Source organism: Anomaloglossus baeobatrachus, unplaced genomic scaffold (assembly GCF_048569485.1).
Source record: "Anomaloglossus baeobatrachus isolate aAnoBae1 unplaced genomic scaffold, aAnoBae1.hap1 Scaffold_509, whole genome shotgun sequence".
Taxonomy (NCBI): Eukaryota; Metazoa; Chordata; class Amphibia; order Anura; family Aromobatidae; genus Anomaloglossus; species Anomaloglossus baeobatrachus.
Genome location: NW_027444448.1, coordinates 110,769 through 127,653, shown reverse-complemented (window position 1 = coordinate 127,653; position 16,885 = coordinate 110,769). Strand labels below are relative to the sequence as shown.

General features: G+C 46.4%; 11 non-coding genes across 11 annotated transcripts; all 11 read left to right on the top strand.

The window, feature by feature from the left end:
* The first annotated feature begins 801 nt into the window (after positions 1-801).
* LOC142282423 (U2 spliceosomal RNA) lies at positions 802-992 on the top strand. The gene has a single exon (XR_012744337.1). It is a non-coding gene; the product is annotated as a U2 spliceosomal RNA (small nuclear RNA).
* A 1,387-nt stretch (positions 993-2,379) lies between these two features.
* LOC142282422 (U2 spliceosomal RNA) lies at positions 2,380-2,570 on the top strand. Its single transcript, XR_012744336.1, has one exon. It is a non-coding gene; the product is annotated as a U2 spliceosomal RNA (small nuclear RNA).
* Positions 2,571-3,957: 1,387 nt separating this feature from the next.
* LOC142282421 (U2 spliceosomal RNA) lies at positions 3,958-4,148 on the top strand. The gene has a single exon (XR_012744335.1). It is a non-coding gene; the product is annotated as a U2 spliceosomal RNA (small nuclear RNA).
* A 1,387-nt stretch (positions 4,149-5,535) lies between these two features.
* Positions 5,536-5,726, top strand: LOC142282420 (U2 spliceosomal RNA). The gene has a single exon (XR_012744334.1). It is a non-coding gene; the product is annotated as a U2 spliceosomal RNA (small nuclear RNA).
* Positions 5,727-7,113: 1,387 nt separating this feature from the next.
* Positions 7,114-7,304, top strand: LOC142282419 (U2 spliceosomal RNA). The gene has a single exon (XR_012744333.1). It is a non-coding gene; the product is annotated as a U2 spliceosomal RNA (small nuclear RNA).
* Positions 7,305-8,691: 1,387 nt separating this feature from the next.
* LOC142282417 (U2 spliceosomal RNA) lies at positions 8,692-8,882 on the top strand. Its single transcript, XR_012744332.1, has one exon. It is a non-coding gene; the product is annotated as a U2 spliceosomal RNA (small nuclear RNA).
* Positions 8,883-10,271: 1,389 nt separating this feature from the next.
* On the top strand, positions 10,272-10,462 carry LOC142282416 (U2 spliceosomal RNA). The gene has a single exon (XR_012744331.1). It is a non-coding gene; the product is annotated as a U2 spliceosomal RNA (small nuclear RNA).
* Positions 10,463-11,850: 1,388 nt separating this feature from the next.
* Positions 11,851-12,041, top strand: LOC142282415 (U2 spliceosomal RNA). The gene has a single exon (XR_012744330.1). It is a non-coding gene; the product is annotated as a U2 spliceosomal RNA (small nuclear RNA).
* A 1,384-nt stretch (positions 12,042-13,425) lies between these two features.
* On the top strand, positions 13,426-13,616 carry LOC142282414 (U2 spliceosomal RNA). Its single transcript, XR_012744329.1, has one exon. It is a non-coding gene; the product is annotated as a U2 spliceosomal RNA (small nuclear RNA).
* Positions 13,617-15,003: 1,387 nt separating this feature from the next.
* Positions 15,004-15,194, top strand: LOC142282412 (U2 spliceosomal RNA). Its single transcript, XR_012744327.1, has one exon. It is a non-coding gene; the product is annotated as a U2 spliceosomal RNA (small nuclear RNA).
* Positions 15,195-16,581: 1,387 nt separating this feature from the next.
* LOC142282411 (U2 spliceosomal RNA) lies at positions 16,582-16,772 on the top strand. The gene has a single exon (XR_012744326.1). It is a non-coding gene; the product is annotated as a U2 spliceosomal RNA (small nuclear RNA).
* The last annotated feature ends 113 nt before the right edge of the window (positions 16,773-16,885 follow it).

Sequence of the window (16,885 nt, the reverse complement as noted above, 5' to 3'; positions counted from 1 at the left end):
CATACCGCAATATAAGGAACGTCAAATACTAAGAAAGGGCGGCCTATGAAAGAATTACTACTTTCAATAAGTACACTTAAACGGCTAATTGGGAATAGAAAAACTGTAAAAAGCCCTCTGAGAAAGCCCCCCTCTAACCTTTGATAGTAAGCTTTTCTGTAGTCTGCCTGTTGATGTATTTTCCGTTTGAACTGTGCACAACATGAAGAGACGGAACACTGGCGGCTTGTCACAATGCCCCCCGATGACATCACAATAGCGCTGCTGCCTAGAAAACAAGCTGCGCAGAAGAAGTTGTTCTTTGGGTGGGAGGGTGGGCTAGTGGAAGGAGGGGGCAATCTCTTTTTTTCCCGGGTGGTAGGGGGATGACAGGAGAAGGGAAGCGGGTGGTGAGAAAGGTACAGAGGGCAGGGTTTGGGGGCTGGGAAGGAAAGGGAAAAGATTAGGGTTTGGGGATGATGAAAGGGCTTTCTACGGGTAAGGATGGCAAAGGGTGGCAGTGACGGAAAGTCAGGCAACCTGTCCTGTCCGTCTTTTTGTATCGTGAATTGGAAAGACTGCAAGGGGGAGGGGAGTTGCTTGCGCCCTAAAGGAGGAGTTATTCAGATTCATTGCAGTGGGCGGCGGCTGCAAAACGCACCATTCTTCTTGTTTTTGCTCTGCAAAGCAGCCTTTTCAAGGGTTGGCTTGGGTGACAAAATGTCTTGTGTAGGCGTGGGTTTGTCTCCCTCTCGCTCTCTCTCCCTAAGATGTGTCCGGCATAGGCCAGGGTGCCACTCGAGGCCCAAACCAATTCTGGTTATCGCTTCTCGGCCTTTTGGCTAAGATCAAGTGTAGTATCTGTTCTTATCAGTTTAATATCTGATACGTCCCCTATCTGGGGACCATATATTAAATGGATTTTTAGAACAGGGAGATGGAAAAAGAGCTTGCTCTGTCCACTCCACGCATTGACCTGGTATTGCAGTACCTCCAGGAACGGTGCACCCCTTCTTAACCCAGTTTCCAAAAGCAGAACTCAATTCACCTGATTCATATTAGCCCGATTTAATGAATTGGAAGAAAGCATACGTCTTCATATGCACCTCAATTTGGCCCATTCACTTTTCACACTTCCTCCTTTTGTTTTTTATCTTTCACACTTTTGACTTTCTTTATTCATCCAAATAGCAAACTCATCACCACTCAACCTGACCAACTCGGCTATGTCCCCGTGCTGCAGTTCTCTGTCTTATCTAGATCATTTGCAATTGAATGGAATAGATCCCTTTTGGACAAAGTGGATTCACCTGCTGCTGCAGTGACCACAGGTGTGATAAGATCTAGAATTGGCATCTGGTGCGATCTCTCCGCTTCCACTCCAAAGAAAGTTACCTGTTTATTCCTATCATGCATTGGTTTTTGGGGTTTTCTTTGAGTAATGATGATCTCTTTAGTAGTCTGTTGGCGCCCTCTCCTGGAGGAATAGTTTGCTTGCTCTTGGACATTCTAAAAGAGAGGTCATGATAGACATTGAGCTTCTGAGCTCAATTGGGGACAGTCATGGGTGATGAATGTTTGCAACCTACTGCGAAGCCTCATACCGCAATATAAGGAACGTCAAATACTAAGAAAGGGCGGCCTATGAAAGAATTACTACTTTCAATAAGTACACTTAAACGGCTAATTGGGAATAGAAAAACTGTAAAAAGCCCTCTGAGAAAGCCCCCCTCTAACCTTTGATAGTAAGCTTTTCTGTAGTCTGCCTGTTGATGTATTTTCCGTTTGAACTGTGCACAACATGAAGAGACGGAACACTGGCGGCTTGTCACAATGCCCCCCGATGACATCACAATAGCGCTGCTGCCTAGAAAACAAGCTGCGCAGAAGAAGTCGTTCTTTGGGTGGGAGGGTGGGCTAGTGGAAGGAGGGGGCAATCTCTTTTTTTCCCGGGTGGTAGGGGGATGACAGGAGAAGGGAAGCGGGTGGTGAGAAAGGTACAGAGGGCAGGGTTTGGGGGCTGGGAAGGAAAGGGAAAAGATTAGGGTTTGGGGATGATGAAAGGGCTTTCTACGGGTAAGGATGGCAAAGGGTGGCAGTGACGGAAAGTCAGGCAACCTGTCCTGTCCGTCTTTTTGTATCGTGAATTGGAAAGACTGCAAGGGGGAGGGGAGTTGCTTGCGCCCTAAAGGAGGAGTTATTCAGATTCATTGCAGTGGGCGGCGGCTGCAAAACGCACCATTCTTCTTGTTTTTGCTCTGCAAAGCAGCCTTTTCAAGGGTTGGCTTGGGTGACAAAATGTCTTGTGTAGGCGTGGGTTTGTCTCCCTCTCGCTCTCTCTCCCTAAGATGTGTCCGGCATAGGCCAGGGTGCCACTCGAGGCCCAAACCAATTCTGGTTATCGCTTCTCGGCCTTTTGGCTAAGATCAAGTGTAGTATCTGTTCTTATCAGTTTAATATCTGATACGTCCCCTATCTGGGGACCATATATTAAATGGATTTTTAGAACAGGGAGATGGAAAAAGAGCTTGCTCTGTCCACTCCACGCATTGACCTGGTATTGCAGTACCTCCAGGAACGGTGCACCCCTTCTTAACCCAGTTTCCAAAAGCAGAACTCAATTCACCTGATTCATATTAGCCCGATTTAATGAATTGGAAGAAAGCATACGTCTTCATATGCACCTCAATTTGGCCCATTCACTTTTCACACTTCCTCCTTTTGTTTTTTATCTTTCACACTTTTGACTTTCTTTATTCATCCAAATAGCAAACTCATCACCACTCAACCTGACCAACTCGGCTATGTCCCCGTGCTGCAGTTCTCTGTCTTATCTAGATCATTTGCAATTGAATGGAATAGATCCCTTTTGGACAAAGTGGATTCACCTGCTGCTGCAGTGACCACAGGTGTGATAAGATCTAGAATTGGCATCTGGTGCGATCTCTCCGCTTCCACTCCAAAGAAAGTTACCTGTTTATTCCTATCATGCATTGGTTTTTGGGGTTTTCTTTGAGTAATGATGATCTCTTTAGTAGTCTGTTGGCGCCCTCTCCTGGAGGAATAGTTTGCTTGCTCTTGGACATTCTAAAAGAGAGGTCATGATAGACATTGAGCTTCTGAGCTCAATTGGGGACAGTCATGGGTGATGAATGTTTGCAACCTACTGCGAAGCCTCATACCGCAATATAAGGAACGTCAAATACTAAGAAAGGGCGGCCTATGAAAGAATTACTACTTTCAATAAGTACACTTAAACGGCTAATTGGGAATAGAAAAACTGTAAAAAGCCCTCTGAGAAAGCCCCCCTCTAACCTTTGATAGTAAGCTTTTCTGTAGTCTGCCTGTTGATGTATTTTCCGTTTGAACTGTGCACAACATGAAGAGACGGAACACTGGCGGCTTGTCACAATGCCCCCCGATGACATCACAATAGCGCTGCTGCCTAGAAAACAAGCTGCGCAGAAGAAGTTGTTCTTTGGGTGGGAGGGTGGGCTAGTGGAAGGAGGGGGCAATCTCTTTTTTTCCCGGGTGGTAGGGGGATGACAGGAGAAGGGAAGCGGGTGGTGAGAAAGGTACAGAGGGCAGGGTTTGGGGGCTGGGAAGGAAAGGGAAAAGATTAGGGTTTGGGGATGATGAAAGGGCTTTCTACGGGTAAGGATGGCAAAGGGTGGCAGTGACGGAAAGTCAGGCAACCTGTCCTGTCCGTCTTTTTGTATCGTGAATTGGAAAGACTGCAAGGGGGAGGGGAGTTGCTTGCGCCCTAAAGGAGGAGTTATTCAGATTCATTGCAGTGGGCGGCGGCTGCAAAACGCACCATTCTTCTTGTTTTTGCTCTGCAAAGCAGCCTTTTCAAGGGTTGGCTTGGGTGACAAAATGTCTTGTGTAGGCGTGGGTTTGTCTCCCTCTCGCTCTCTCTCCCTAAGATGTGTCCGGCATAGGCCAGGGTGCCACTCGAGGCCCAAACCAATTCTGGTTATCGCTTCTCGGCCTTTTGGCTAAGATCAAGTGTAGTATCTGTTCTTATCAGTTTAATATCTGATACGTCCCCTATCTGGGGACCATATATTAAATGGATTTTTAGAACAGGGAGATGGAAAAAGAGCTTGCTCTGTCCACTCCACGCATTGACCTGGTATTGCAGTACCTCCAGGAACGGTGCACCCCTTCTTAACCCAGTTTCCAAAAGCAGAACTCAATTCACCTGATTCATATTAGCCCGATTTAATGAATTGGAAGAAAGCATACGTCTTCATATGCACCTCAATTTGGCCCATTCACTTTTCACACTTCCTCCTTTTGTTTTTTATCTTTCACACTTTTGACTTTCTTTATTCATCCAAATAGCAAACTCATCACCACTCAACCTGACCAACTCGGCTATGTCCCCGTGCTGCAGTTCTCTGTCTTATCTAGATCATTTGCAATTGAATGGAATAGATCCCTTTTGGACAAAGTGGATTCACCTGCTGCTGCAGTGACCACAGGTGTGATAAGATCTAGAATTGGCATCTGGTGCGATCTCTCCGCTTCCACTCCAAAGAAAGTTACCTGTTTATTCCTATCATGCATTGGTTTTTGGGGTTTTCTTTGAGTAATGATGATCTCTTTAGTAGTCTGTTGGCGCCCTCTCCTGGAGGAATAGTTTGCTTGCTCTTGGACATTCTAAAAGAGAGGTCATGATAGACATTGAGCTTCTGAGCTCAATTGGGGACAGTCATGGGTGATGAATGTTTGCAACCTACTGCGAAGCCTCATACCGCAATATAAGGAACGTCAAATACTAAGAAAGGGCGGCCTATGAAAGAATTACTACTTTCAATAAGTACACTTAAACGGCTAATTGGGAATAGAAAAACTGTAAAAAGCCCTCTGAGAAAGCCCCCCTCTAACCTTTGATAGTAAGCTTTTCTGTAGTCTGCCTGTTGATGTATTTTCCGTTTGAACTGTGCACAACATGAAGAGACGGAACACTGGCGGCTTGTCACAATGCCCCCCGATGACATCACAATAGCGCTGCTGCCTAGAAAACAAGCTGCGCAGAAGAAGTTGTTCTTTGGGTGGGAGGGTGGGCTAGTGGAAGGAGGGGGCAATCTCTTTTTTTCCCGGGTGGTAGGGGGATGACAGGAGAAGGGAAGCGGGTGGTGAGAAAGGTACAGAGGGCAGGGTTTGGGGGCTGGGAAGGAAAGGGAAAAGATTAGGGTTTGGGGATGATGAAAGGGCTTTCTACGGGTAAGGATGGCAAAGGGTGGCAGTGACGGAAAGTCAGGCAACCTGTCCTGTCCGTCTTTTTGTATCGTGAATTGGAAAGACTGCAAGGGGGAGGGGAGTTGCTTGCGCCCTAAAGGAGGAGTTATTCAGATTCATTGCAGTGGGCGGCGGCTGCAAAACGCACCATTCTTCTTGTTTTTGCTCTGCAAAGCAGCCTTTTCAAGGGTTGGCTTGGGTGACAAAATGTCTTGTGTAGGCGTGGGTTTGTCTCCCTCTCGCTCTCTCTCCCTAAGATGTGTCCGGCATAGGCCAGGGTGCCACTCGAGGCCCAAACCAATTCTGGTTATCGCTTCTCGGCCTTTTGGCTAAGATCAAGTGTAGTATCTGTTCTTATCAGTTTAATATCTGATACGTCCCCTATCTGGGGACCATATATTAAATGGATTTTTAGAACAGGGAGATGGAAAAAGAGCTTGCTCTGTCCACTCCACGCATTGACCTGGTATTGCAGTACCTCCAGGAACGGTGCACCCCTTCTTAACCCAGTTTCCAAAAGCAGAACTCAATTCACCTGATTCATATTAGCCCGATTTAATGAATTGGAAGAAAGCATACGTCTTCATATGCACCTCAATTTGGCCCATTCACTTTTCACACTTCCTCCTTTTGTTTTTTATCTTTCACACTTTTGACTTTCTTTATTCATCCAAATAGCAAACTCATCACCACTCAACCTGACCAACTCGGCTATGTCCCCGTGCTGCAGTTCTCTGTCTTATCTAGATCATTTGCAATTGAATGGAATAGATCCCTTTTGGACAAAGTGGATTCACCTGCTGCTGCAGTGACCACAGGTGTGATAAGATCTAGAATTGGCATCTGGTGCGATCTCTCCGCTTCCACTCCAAAGAAAGTTACCTGTTTATTCCTATCATGCATTGGTTTTTGGGGTTTTCTTTGAGTAATGATGATCTCTTTAGTAGTCTGTTGGCGCCCTCTCCTGGAGGAATAGTTTGCTTGCTCTTGGACATTCTAAAAGAGAGGTCATGATAGACATTGAGCTTCTGAGCTCAATTGGGGACAGTCATGGGTGATGAATGTTTGCAACCTACTGCGAAGCCTCATACCGCAATATAAGGAACGTCAAATACTAAGAAAGGGCGGCCTATGAAAGAATTACTACTTTCAATAAGTACACTTAAACGGCTAATTGGGAATAGAAAAACTGTAAAAAGCCCTCTGAGAAAGCCCCCCTCTAACCTTTGATAGTAAGCTTTTCTGTAGTCTGCCTGTTGATGTATTTTCCGTTTGAACTGTGCACAACATGAAGAGACGGAACACTGGCGGCTTGTCACAATGCCCCCCGATGACATCACAATAGCGCTGCTGCCTAGAAAACAAGCTGCGCAGAAGAAGTTGTTCTTTGGGTGGGAGGGTGGGCTAGTGGAAGGAGGGGGCAATCTCTTTTTTTCCCGGGTGGTAGGGGGATGACAGGAGAAGGGAAGCGGGTGGTGAGAAAGGTACAGAGGGCAGGGTTTGGGGGCTGGGAAGGAAAGGGAAAAGATTAGGGTTTGGGGATGATGAAAGGGCTTTCTACGGGTAAGGATGGCAAAGGGTGGCAGTGACGGAAAGTCAGGCAACCTGTCCTGTCCGTCTTTTTGTATCGTGAATTGGAAAGACTGCAAGGGGGAGGGGAGTTGCTTGCGCCCTAAAGGAGGAGTTATTCAGATTCATTGCAGTGGGCGGCGGCTGCAAAACGCACCATTCTTCTTGTTTTTGCTCTGCAAAGCAGCCTTTTCAAGGGTTGGCTTGGGTGACAAAATGTCTTGTGTAGGCGTGGGTTTGTCTCCCTCTCGCTCTCTCTCCCTAAGATGTGTCCGGCATAGGCCAGGGTGCCACTCGAGGCCCAAACCAATTCTGGTTATCGCTTCTCGGCCTTTTGGCTAAGATCAAGTGTAGTATCTGTTCTTATCAGTTTAATATCTGATACGTCCCCTATCTGGGGACCATATATTAAATGGATTTTTAGAACAGGGAGATGGAAAAAGAGCTTGCTCTGTCCACTCCACGCATTGACCTGGTATTGCAGTACCTCCAGGAACGGTGCACCCCTTCTTAACCCAGTTTCCAAAAGCAGAACTCAATTCACCTGATTCATATTAGCCCGATTTAATGAATTGGAAGAAAGCATACGTCTTCATATGCACCTCAATTTGGCCCATTCACTTTTCACACTTCCTCCTTTTGTTTTTTATCTTTCACACTTTTGACTTTCTTTATTCATCCAAATAGCAAACTCATCACCACTCAACCTGACCAACTCGGCTATGTCCCCGTGCTGCAGTTCTCTGTCTTATCTAGATCATTTGCAATTGAATGGAATAGATCCCTTTTGGACAAAGTGGATTCACCTGCTGCTGCAGTGACCACAGGTGTGATAAGATCTAGAATTGGCATCTGGTGCGATCTCTCCGCTTCCACTCCAAAGAAAGTTACCTGTTTATTCCTATCATGCATTGGTTTTTGGGGTTTTCTTTGAGTAATGATGATCTCTTTAGTAGTCTGTTGGCGCCCTCTCCTGGAGGAATAGTTTGCTTGCTCTTGGACATTCTAAAAGAGAGGTCATGATAGACATTGAGCTTCTGAGCTCAATTGGGGACAGTCATGGGTGATGAATGTTTGCAACCTACTGCGAAGCCTCATACCGCAATATAAGGAACGTCAAATACTAAGAAAGGGCGGCCTATGAAAGAATTACTACTTTCAATAAGTACACTTAAACGGCTAATTGGGAATAGAAAAACTGTAAAAAGCCCTCTGAGAAAGCCCCCCTCTAACCTTTGATAGTAAGCTTTTCTGTAGTCTGCCTGTTGATGTATTTTCCGTTTGAACTGTGCACAACATGAAGAGACGGAACACTGGCGGCTTGTCACAATGCCCCCCGATGACATCACAATAGCGCTGCTGCCTAGAAAACAAGCTGCGCAGAAGAAGTTGTTCTTTGGGTGGGAGGGTGGGCTAGTGGAAGGAGGGGGCAATCTCTTTTTTTCCCGGGTGGTAGGGGGATGACAGGAGAAGGGAAGCGGGTGGTGAGAAAGGTACAGAGGGCAGGGTTTGGGGGCTGGGAAGGAAAGGGAAAAGATTAGGGTTTGGGGATGATGAAAGGGCTTTCTACGGGTAAGGATGGCAAAGGGTGGCAGTGACGGAAAGTCAGGCAACCTGTCCTGTCCGTCTTTTTGTATCGTGAATTGGAAAGACTGCAAGGGGGAGGGGAGTTGCTTGCGCCCTAAAGGAGGAGTTATTCAGATTCATTGCAGTGGGCGGCGGCTGCAAAACGCACCATTCTTCTTGTTTTTGCTCTGCAAAGCAGCCTTTTCAAGGGTTGGCTTGGGTGACAAAATGTCTTGTGTAGGCGTGGGTTTGTCTCCCTCTCGCTCTCTCTCCCTAAGATGTGTCCGGCATAGGCCAGGGTGCCACTCGAGGCCCAAACCAATTCTGGTTATCGCTTCTCGGCCTTTTGGCTAAGATCAAGTGTAGTATCTGTTCTTATCAGTTTAATATCTGATACGTCCCCTATCTGGGGACCATATATTAAATGGATTTTTAGAACAGGGAGATGGAAAAAGAGCTTGCTCTGTCCACTCCACGCATTGACCTGGTATTGCAGTACCTCCAGGAACGGTGCACCCCTTCTTAACCCAGTTTCCAAAAGCAGAACTCAATTCACCTGATTCATATTAGCCCGATTTAATGAATTGGAAGAAAGCATACGTCTTCATATGCACCTCAATTTGGCCCATTCACTTTTCACACTTCCTCCTTTTGTTTTTTATCTTTCACACTTTTGACTTTCTTTATTCATCCAAATAGCAAACTCATCACCACTCAACCTGACCAACTCGGCTATGTCCCCGTGCTGCAGTTCTCTGTCTTATCTAGATCATTTGCAATTGAATGGAATAGATCCCTTTTGGACAAAGTGGATTCACCTGCTGCTGCAGTGACCACAGGTGTGATAAGATCTAGAATTGGCATCTGGTGCGATCTCTCCGCTTCCACTCCAAAGAAAGTTACCTGTTTATTCCTATCATGCATTGGTTTTTGGGGTTTTCTTTGAGTAATGATGATCTCTTTAGTAGTCTGTTGGCGCCCTCTCCTGGAGGAATAGTTTGCTTGCTCTTGGACATTCTAAAAGAGAGGTCATGATAGACATTGAGCTTCTGAGCTCAATTGGGGACAGTCATGGGTGATGAATGTTTGCAACCTACTGCGAAGCCTCATACCGCAATATAAGGAACGTCAAATACTAAGAAAGGGCGGCCTATGAAAGAATTACTACTTTCAATAAGTACACTTAAACGGCTAATTGGGAATAGAAAAACTGTAAAAAGCCCTCTGAGAAAGCCCCCCTCTAACCTTTGATAGTAAGCTTTTCTGTAGTCTGCCTGTTGATGTATTTTCCGTTTGAACTGTGCACAACATGAAGAGACGGAACACTGGCGGCTTGTCACAATGCCCCCCGATGACATCACAATAGCGCTGCTGCCTAGAAAACAAGCTGCGCAGAAGAAGTTGTTCTTTGGGTGGGAGGGTGGGGGCTAGTGGAAGGAGGGGGCAATCTCTTTTTTTCCCGGGTGGTAGGGGGATGACAGGAGAAGGGAAGCGGGTGGTGAGAAAGGTACAGAGGGCAGGGTTTGGGGGCTGGGAAGGAAAGGGAAAAGATTAGGGTTTGGGGATGATGAAAGGGCTTTCTACGGGTAAGGATGGCAAAGGGTGGCAGTGACGGAAAGTCAGGCAACCTGTCCTGTCCGTCTTTTTGTATCGTGAATTGGAAAGACTGCAAGGGGGAGGGGAGTTGCTTGCGCCCTAAAGGAGGAGTTATTCAGATTCATTGCAGTGGGCGGCGGCTGCAAAACGCACCATTCTTCTTGTTTTTGCTCTGCAAAGCAGCCTTTTCAAGGGTTGGCTTGGGTGACAAAATGTCTTGTGTAGGCGTGGGTTTGTCTCCCTCTCGCTCTCTCTCCCTAAGATGTGTCCGGCATAGGCCAGGGTGCCACTCGAGGCCCAAACCAATTCTGGTTATCGCTTCTCGGCCTTTTGGCTAAGATCAAGTGTAGTATCTGTTCTTATCAGTTTAATATCTGATACGTCCCCTATCTGGGGACCATATATTAAATGGATTTTTAGAACAGGGAGATGGAAAAAGAGCTTGCTCTGTCCACTCCACGCATTGACCTGGTATTGCAGTACCTCCAGGAACGGTGCACCCCTTCTTAACCCAGTTTCCAAAAGCAGAACTCAATTCACCTGATTCATATTAGCCCGATTTAATGAATTGGAAGAAAGCATACGTCTTCATATGCACCTCAATTTGGCCCATTCACTTTTCACACTTCCTCCTTTTGTTTTTTATCTTTCACACTTTTGACTTTCTTTATTCATCCAAATAGCAAACTCATCACCACTCAACCTGACCAACTCGGCTATGTCCCCGTGCTGCAGTTCTCTGTCTTATCTAGATCATTTGCAATTGAATGGAATAGATCCCTTTTGGACAAAGTGGATTCACCTGCTGCTGCAGTGACCACAGGTGTGATAAGATCTAGAATTGGCATCTGTGTGCGATCTCTCCGCTTCCACTCCAAAGAAAGTTACCTGTTTATTCCTATCATGCATTGGTTTTTGGGGTTTTCTTTGAGTAATGATGATCTCTTTAGTAGTCTGTTGGCGCCCTCTCCTGGAGGAATAGTTTGCTTGCTCTTGGACATTCTAAAAGAGAGGTCATGATAGACATTGAGCTTCTGAGCTCAATTGGGGACAGTCATGGGTGATGAATGTTTGCAACCTACTGCGAAGCCTCATACCGCAATATAAGGAACGTCAAATACTAAGAAAGGGCGGCCTATGAAAGAATTACTACTTTCAATAAGTACACTTAAACGGCTAATTGGGAATAGAAAAACTGTAAAAAGCCCTCTGAGAAAGCCCCCCTCTAACCTTTGATAGTAAGCTTTTCTGTAGTCTGCCTGTTGATGTATTTTCCGTTTGAACTGTGCACAACATGAAGAGACGGAACACTGGCGGCTTGTCACAATGCCCCCCGATGACATCACAATAGCGCTGCTGCCTAGAAAACAAGCTGCGCAGAAGAAGTTGTTCTTTGGGTGGGAGGGTGGGCTAGTGGAAGGAGGGGGCAATCTCTTTTTTTCCCGGGTGGTAGGGGGATGACAGGAGAAGGGAAGCGGGTGGTGAGAAAGGTACAGAGGGCAGGGTTTGGGGGCTGGGAAGGAAAGGGAAAAGATTAGGGTTTGGGGATGATGAAAGGGCTTTCTACGGGTAAGGATGGCAAAGGGTGGCAGTGACGGAAAGTCAGGCAACCTGTCCTGTCCGTCTTTTTGTATCGTGAATTGGAAAGACTGCAAGGGGGAGGGGAGTTGCTTGCGCCCTAAAGGAGGAGTTATTCAGATTCATTGCAGTGGGCGGCGGCTGCAAAACGCACCATTCTTCTTGTTTTTGCTCTGCAAAGCAGCCTTTTCAAGGGTTGGCTTGGGTGACAAAATGTCTTGTGTAGGCGTGGGTTTGTCTCCCTCTCGCTCTCTCTCCCTAAGATGTGTCCGGCATAGGCCAGGGTGCCACTCGAGGCCCAAACCAATTCTGGTTATCGCTTCTCGGCCTTTTGGCTAAGATCAAGTGTAGTATCTGTTCTTATCAGTTTAATATCTGATACGTCCCCTATCTGGGGACCATATATTAAATGGATTTTTAGAACAGGGAGATGGAAAAAGAGCTTGCTCTGTCCACTCCACGCATTGACCTGGTATTGCAGTACCTCCAGGAACGGTGCACCCCTTCTTAACCCAGTTTCCAAAAGCAGAACTCAATTCACCTGATTCATATTAGCCCGATTTAATGAATTGGAAGAAAGCATACGTCTTCATATGCACCTCAATTTGGCCCATTCACTTTTCACACTTCCTCCTTTTGTTTTTTATCTTTCACACTTTTGACTTTCTTTATTCATCCAAATAGCAAACTCATCACCACTCAACCTGACCAACTCGGCTATGTCCCCGTGCTGCAGTTCTCTGTCTTATCTAGATCATTTGCAATTGAATGGAATAGATCCCTTTTGGACAAAGTGGATTCACCTGCTGCTGCAGTGACCACAGGTGTGATAAGATCTAGAATTGGCATCTGGTGCGATCTCTCCGCTTCCACTCCAAAGAAAGTTACCTGTTTATTCCTATCATGCATTGGTTTTTGGGGTTTTCTTTGAGTAATGATGATCTCTTTAGTAGTCTGTTGGCGCCCTCTCCTGGAGGAATAGTTTGCTTGCTCTTGGACATTCTAAAAGAGAGGTCATGATAGACATTGAGCTTCTGAGCTCAATTGGGGACAGTCATGGGTGATGAATGTTTGCAACCTACTGCGAAGCCTCATACCGCAATATAAGGAACGTCAAATACTAAGAAAGGGCGGCCTATGAAAGAATTACTACTTTCAATAAGTACACTTAAACGGCTAATTGGGAATAGAAAAACTGTAAAAAGCCCTCTGAGAAAGCCCCCCTCTAACCTTTGATAGTAAGCTTTTCTGTAGTCTGCCTGTTGATGTATTTTCCGTTTGAACTGTGCACAACATGAAGAGACGGAACACTGGCGGCTTGTCACAATGCCCCCCCGATGACATCACAATAGCGCTGCTGCCTAGAAAACAAGCTGCGCAGAAGAAGTTGTTCTTTGGGTGGGAGGGTGGGCTAGTGGAAGGAGGGGGCAATCTCTTTTTTTCCCGGGTGGTAGGGGGATGACAGGAGAAGGAAGCGGGTGGTGAGAAAGGTACAGAGGGCAGGGTTTGGGGGCTGGAAGGAAAGGGAAAAGATTAGGTTTGGGATGATGAAAGGGCTTTCTACGGGTAAGGATGGCAAAGGGTGGCAGTGACGGAAAGTCAGGCAACCTGTCCTGTCCGTCTTTTTGTATCGTGAATTGGAAAGACTGCAAGGGGGAGGGGAGTTGCTTGCGCCCTAAAGGAGGAGTTATTCAGATTCATTGCAGTGGGCGGCGGCTGCAAAACGCACCATTCTTCTTGTTTTTGCTCTGCAAAGCAGCCTTTTCAAGGGTTGGCTTGGGTGACAAAATGTCTTGTGTAGGCGTGGGTTTGTCTCCCTCTCGCTCTCTCTCCCTAAGATGTGTCCGGCATAGGCCAGGGTGCCACTCGAGGCCCAAACCAATTCTGGTTATCGCTTCTCGGCCTTTTGGCTAAGATCAAGTGTAGTATCTGTTCTTATCAGTTTAATATCTGATACGTCCCCTATCTGGGGACCATATATTAAATGGATTTTTAGAACAGGGAGATGGAAAAAGAGCTTGCTCTGTCCACTCCACGCATTGACCTGGTATTGCAGTACCTCCAGGAACGGTGCACCCCTTCTTAACCCAGTTTCCAAAAGCAGAACTCAATTCACCTGATTCATATTAGCCCGATTTAATGAATTGGAAGAAAGCATACGTCTTCATATGCACCTCAATTTGGCCCATTCACTTTTCACACTTCCTCCTTTTGTTTTTTATCTTTCACACTTTTGACTTTCTTTATTCATCCAAATAGCAAACTCATCACCACTCAACCTGACCAACTCGGCTATGTCCCCGTGCTGCAGTTCTCTGTCTTATCTAGATCATTTGCAATTGAATGGAATAGATCCCTTTTGGACAAAGTGGATTCACCTGCTGCTGCAGTGACCACAGGTGTGATAAGATCTAGAATTGGCATCTGGTGCGATCTCTCCGCTTCCACTCCAAAGAAAGTTACCTGTTTATTCCTATCATGCATTGGTTTTTGGGGTTTTCTTTGAGTAATGATGATCTCTTTAGTAGTCTGTTGGCGCCCTCTCCTGGAGGAATAGTTTGCTTGCTCTTGGACATTCTAAAAGAGAGGTCATGATAGACATTGAGCTTCTGAGCTCAATTGGGGACAGTCATGGGTGATGAATGTTTGCAACCTACTGCGAAGCCTCATACCGCAATATAAGGAACGTCAAATACTAAGAAAGGGCGGCCTATGAAAGAATTACTACTTTCAATAAGTACACTTAAACGGCTAATTGGGAATAGAAAAACTGTAAAAAGCCCTCTGAGAAAGCCCCCCTCTAACCTTTGATAGTAAGCTTTTCTGTAGTCTGCCTGTTGATGTATTTTCCGTTTGAACTGTGCACAACATGAAGAGACGGAACACTGGCGGCTTGTCACAATGCCCCCCGATGACATCACAATAGCGCTGCTGCCTAGAAAACAAGCTGCGCAGAAGAAGTTGTTCTTTGGGTGGGAGGGTGGGCTAGTGGAAGGAGGGGGCAATCTCTTTTTTTCCCGGGTGGTAGGGGGATGACAGGAGAAGGGAAGCGGGTGGTGAGAAAGGTACAGAGGGCAGGGTTTGGGGGCTGGGAAGGAAAGGGAAAAGATTAGGGTTTGGGGATGATGAAAGGGCTTTCTACGGGTAAGGATGGCAAAGGGTGGCAGTGACGGAAAGTCAGGCAACCTGTCCTGTCCGTCTTTTTGTATCGTGAATTGGAAAGACTGCAAGGGGGAGGGGAGTTGCTTGCGCCCTAAAGGAGGAGTTATTCAGATTCATTGCAGTGGGCGGCGGCTGCAAAACGCACCATTCTTCTTGTTTTTGCTCTGCAAAGCAGCCTTTTCAAGGGTTGGCTTGGGTGACAAAATGTCTTGTGTAGGCGTGGGTTTGTCTCCCTCTCGCTCTCTCTCCCTAAGATGTGTCCGGCATAGGCCAGGGTGCCACTCGAGGCCCAAACCAATTCTGGTTATCGCTTCTCGGCCTTTTGGCTAAGATCAAGTGTAGTATCTGTTCTTATCAGTTTAATATCTGATACGTCCCCTATCTGGGGACCATATATTAAATGGATTTTTAGAACAGGGAGATGGAAAAAGAGCTTGCTCTGTCCACTCCACGCATTGACCTGGTATTGCAGTACCTCCAGGAACGGTGCACCCCTTCTTAACCCAGTTTCCAAAAGCAGAACTCAATTCACCTGATTCATATTAGCCCGATTTAATGAATTGGAAGAAAGCATACGTCTTCATATGCACCTCAATTTGGCCCATTCACTTTTCACACTTCCTCCTTTTGTTTTTTATCTTTCACACTTTTGACTTTCTTTATTCATCCAAATAGCAAACTCATCACCACTCAACCTGACCAACTCGGCTATGTCCCCGTGCTGCAGTTCTCTGTCTTATCTAGATCATTTGCAATTGAATGGAATAGATCCCTTTTGGACAAAGTGGATTCACCTGCTGCTGCAGTGACCACAGGTGTGATAAGATCTAGAATTGGCATCTGGTGCGATCTCTCCGCTTCCACTCCAAAGAAAGTTACCTGTTTATTCCTATCATGCATTGGTTTTTGGGGTTTTCTTTGAGTAATGATGATCTCTTTAGTAGTCTGTTGGCGCCCTCTCCTGGAGGAATAGTTTGCTTGCTCTTGGACATTCTAAAAGAGAGGTCATGATAGACATTGAGCTTCTGAGCTCAATTGGGGACAGTCATGGGTGATGAATGTTTGCAACCTACTGCGAAGCCTCATACCGCAATATAAGGAACGTCAAATACTAAGAAAGGGCGGCCTATGAAAGAATTACTACTTTCAATAAGTACACTTAAACGGCTAATTGGGAATAGAAAAACTGTAAAAAGCCCTCTGAGAAAGCCCCCCTCTAACCTTTGATAGTAAGCTTTTCTGTAGTCTGCCTGTTGATGTATTTTCCGTTTGAACTGTGCACAACATGAAGAGACGGAACACTGGCGGCTTGTCACAATGCCCCCCGATGACATCACAATAGCGCTGCTGCCTAGAAAACAAGCTGCGCAGAAGAAGTTGTTCTTTGGGTGGGAGGGTGGGCTAGTGGAAGGAGGGGGCAATCTCTTTTTTTCCCGGGTGGTAGGGGGATGACAGGAGAAGGGAAGCGGGTGGTGAGAAAGGTACAGAGGGCAGGGTTTGGGGGCTGGGAAGGAAAGGGAAAAGATTAGGGTTTGGGGATGATGAAAGGGCTTTCTACGGGTAAGGATGGCAAAGGGTGGCAGTGACGGAAAGTCAGGCAACCTGTCCTGTCCGTCTTTTTGTATCGTGAATTGGAAAGACTGCAAGGGGGAGGGGAGTTGCTTGCGCCCTAAAGGAGGAGTTATTCAGATTCATTGCAGTGGGCGGCGGCTGCAAAACGCACCATTCTTCTTGTTTTTGCTCTGCAAAGCAGCCTTTTCAAGGGTTGGCTTGGGTGACAAAATGTCTTGTGTAGGCGTGGGTTTGTCTCCCTCTCGCTCTCTCTCCCTAAGATGTGTCCGGCATAGGCCAGGGTGCCACTCGAGGCCCAAACCAATTCTGGTTATCGCTTCTCGGCCTTTTGGCTAAGATCAAGTGTAGTATCTGTTCTTATCAGTTTAATATCTGATACGTCCCCTATCTGGGGACCATATATTAAATGGATTTTTAGAACAGGGAGATGGAAAAAGAGCTTGCTCTGTCCACTCCACGCATTGACCTGGTATTGCAGTACCTCCAGGAACGGTGCACCCCTTCTTAACCCAGTTTCCAAAAGCAGAACTCAATTCACCTGATTCATATTAGCCCGATTTAATGAATTGGAAGAAAGCATCGTCTTCATATGCACCTCAATTTGGCCCATTCACTT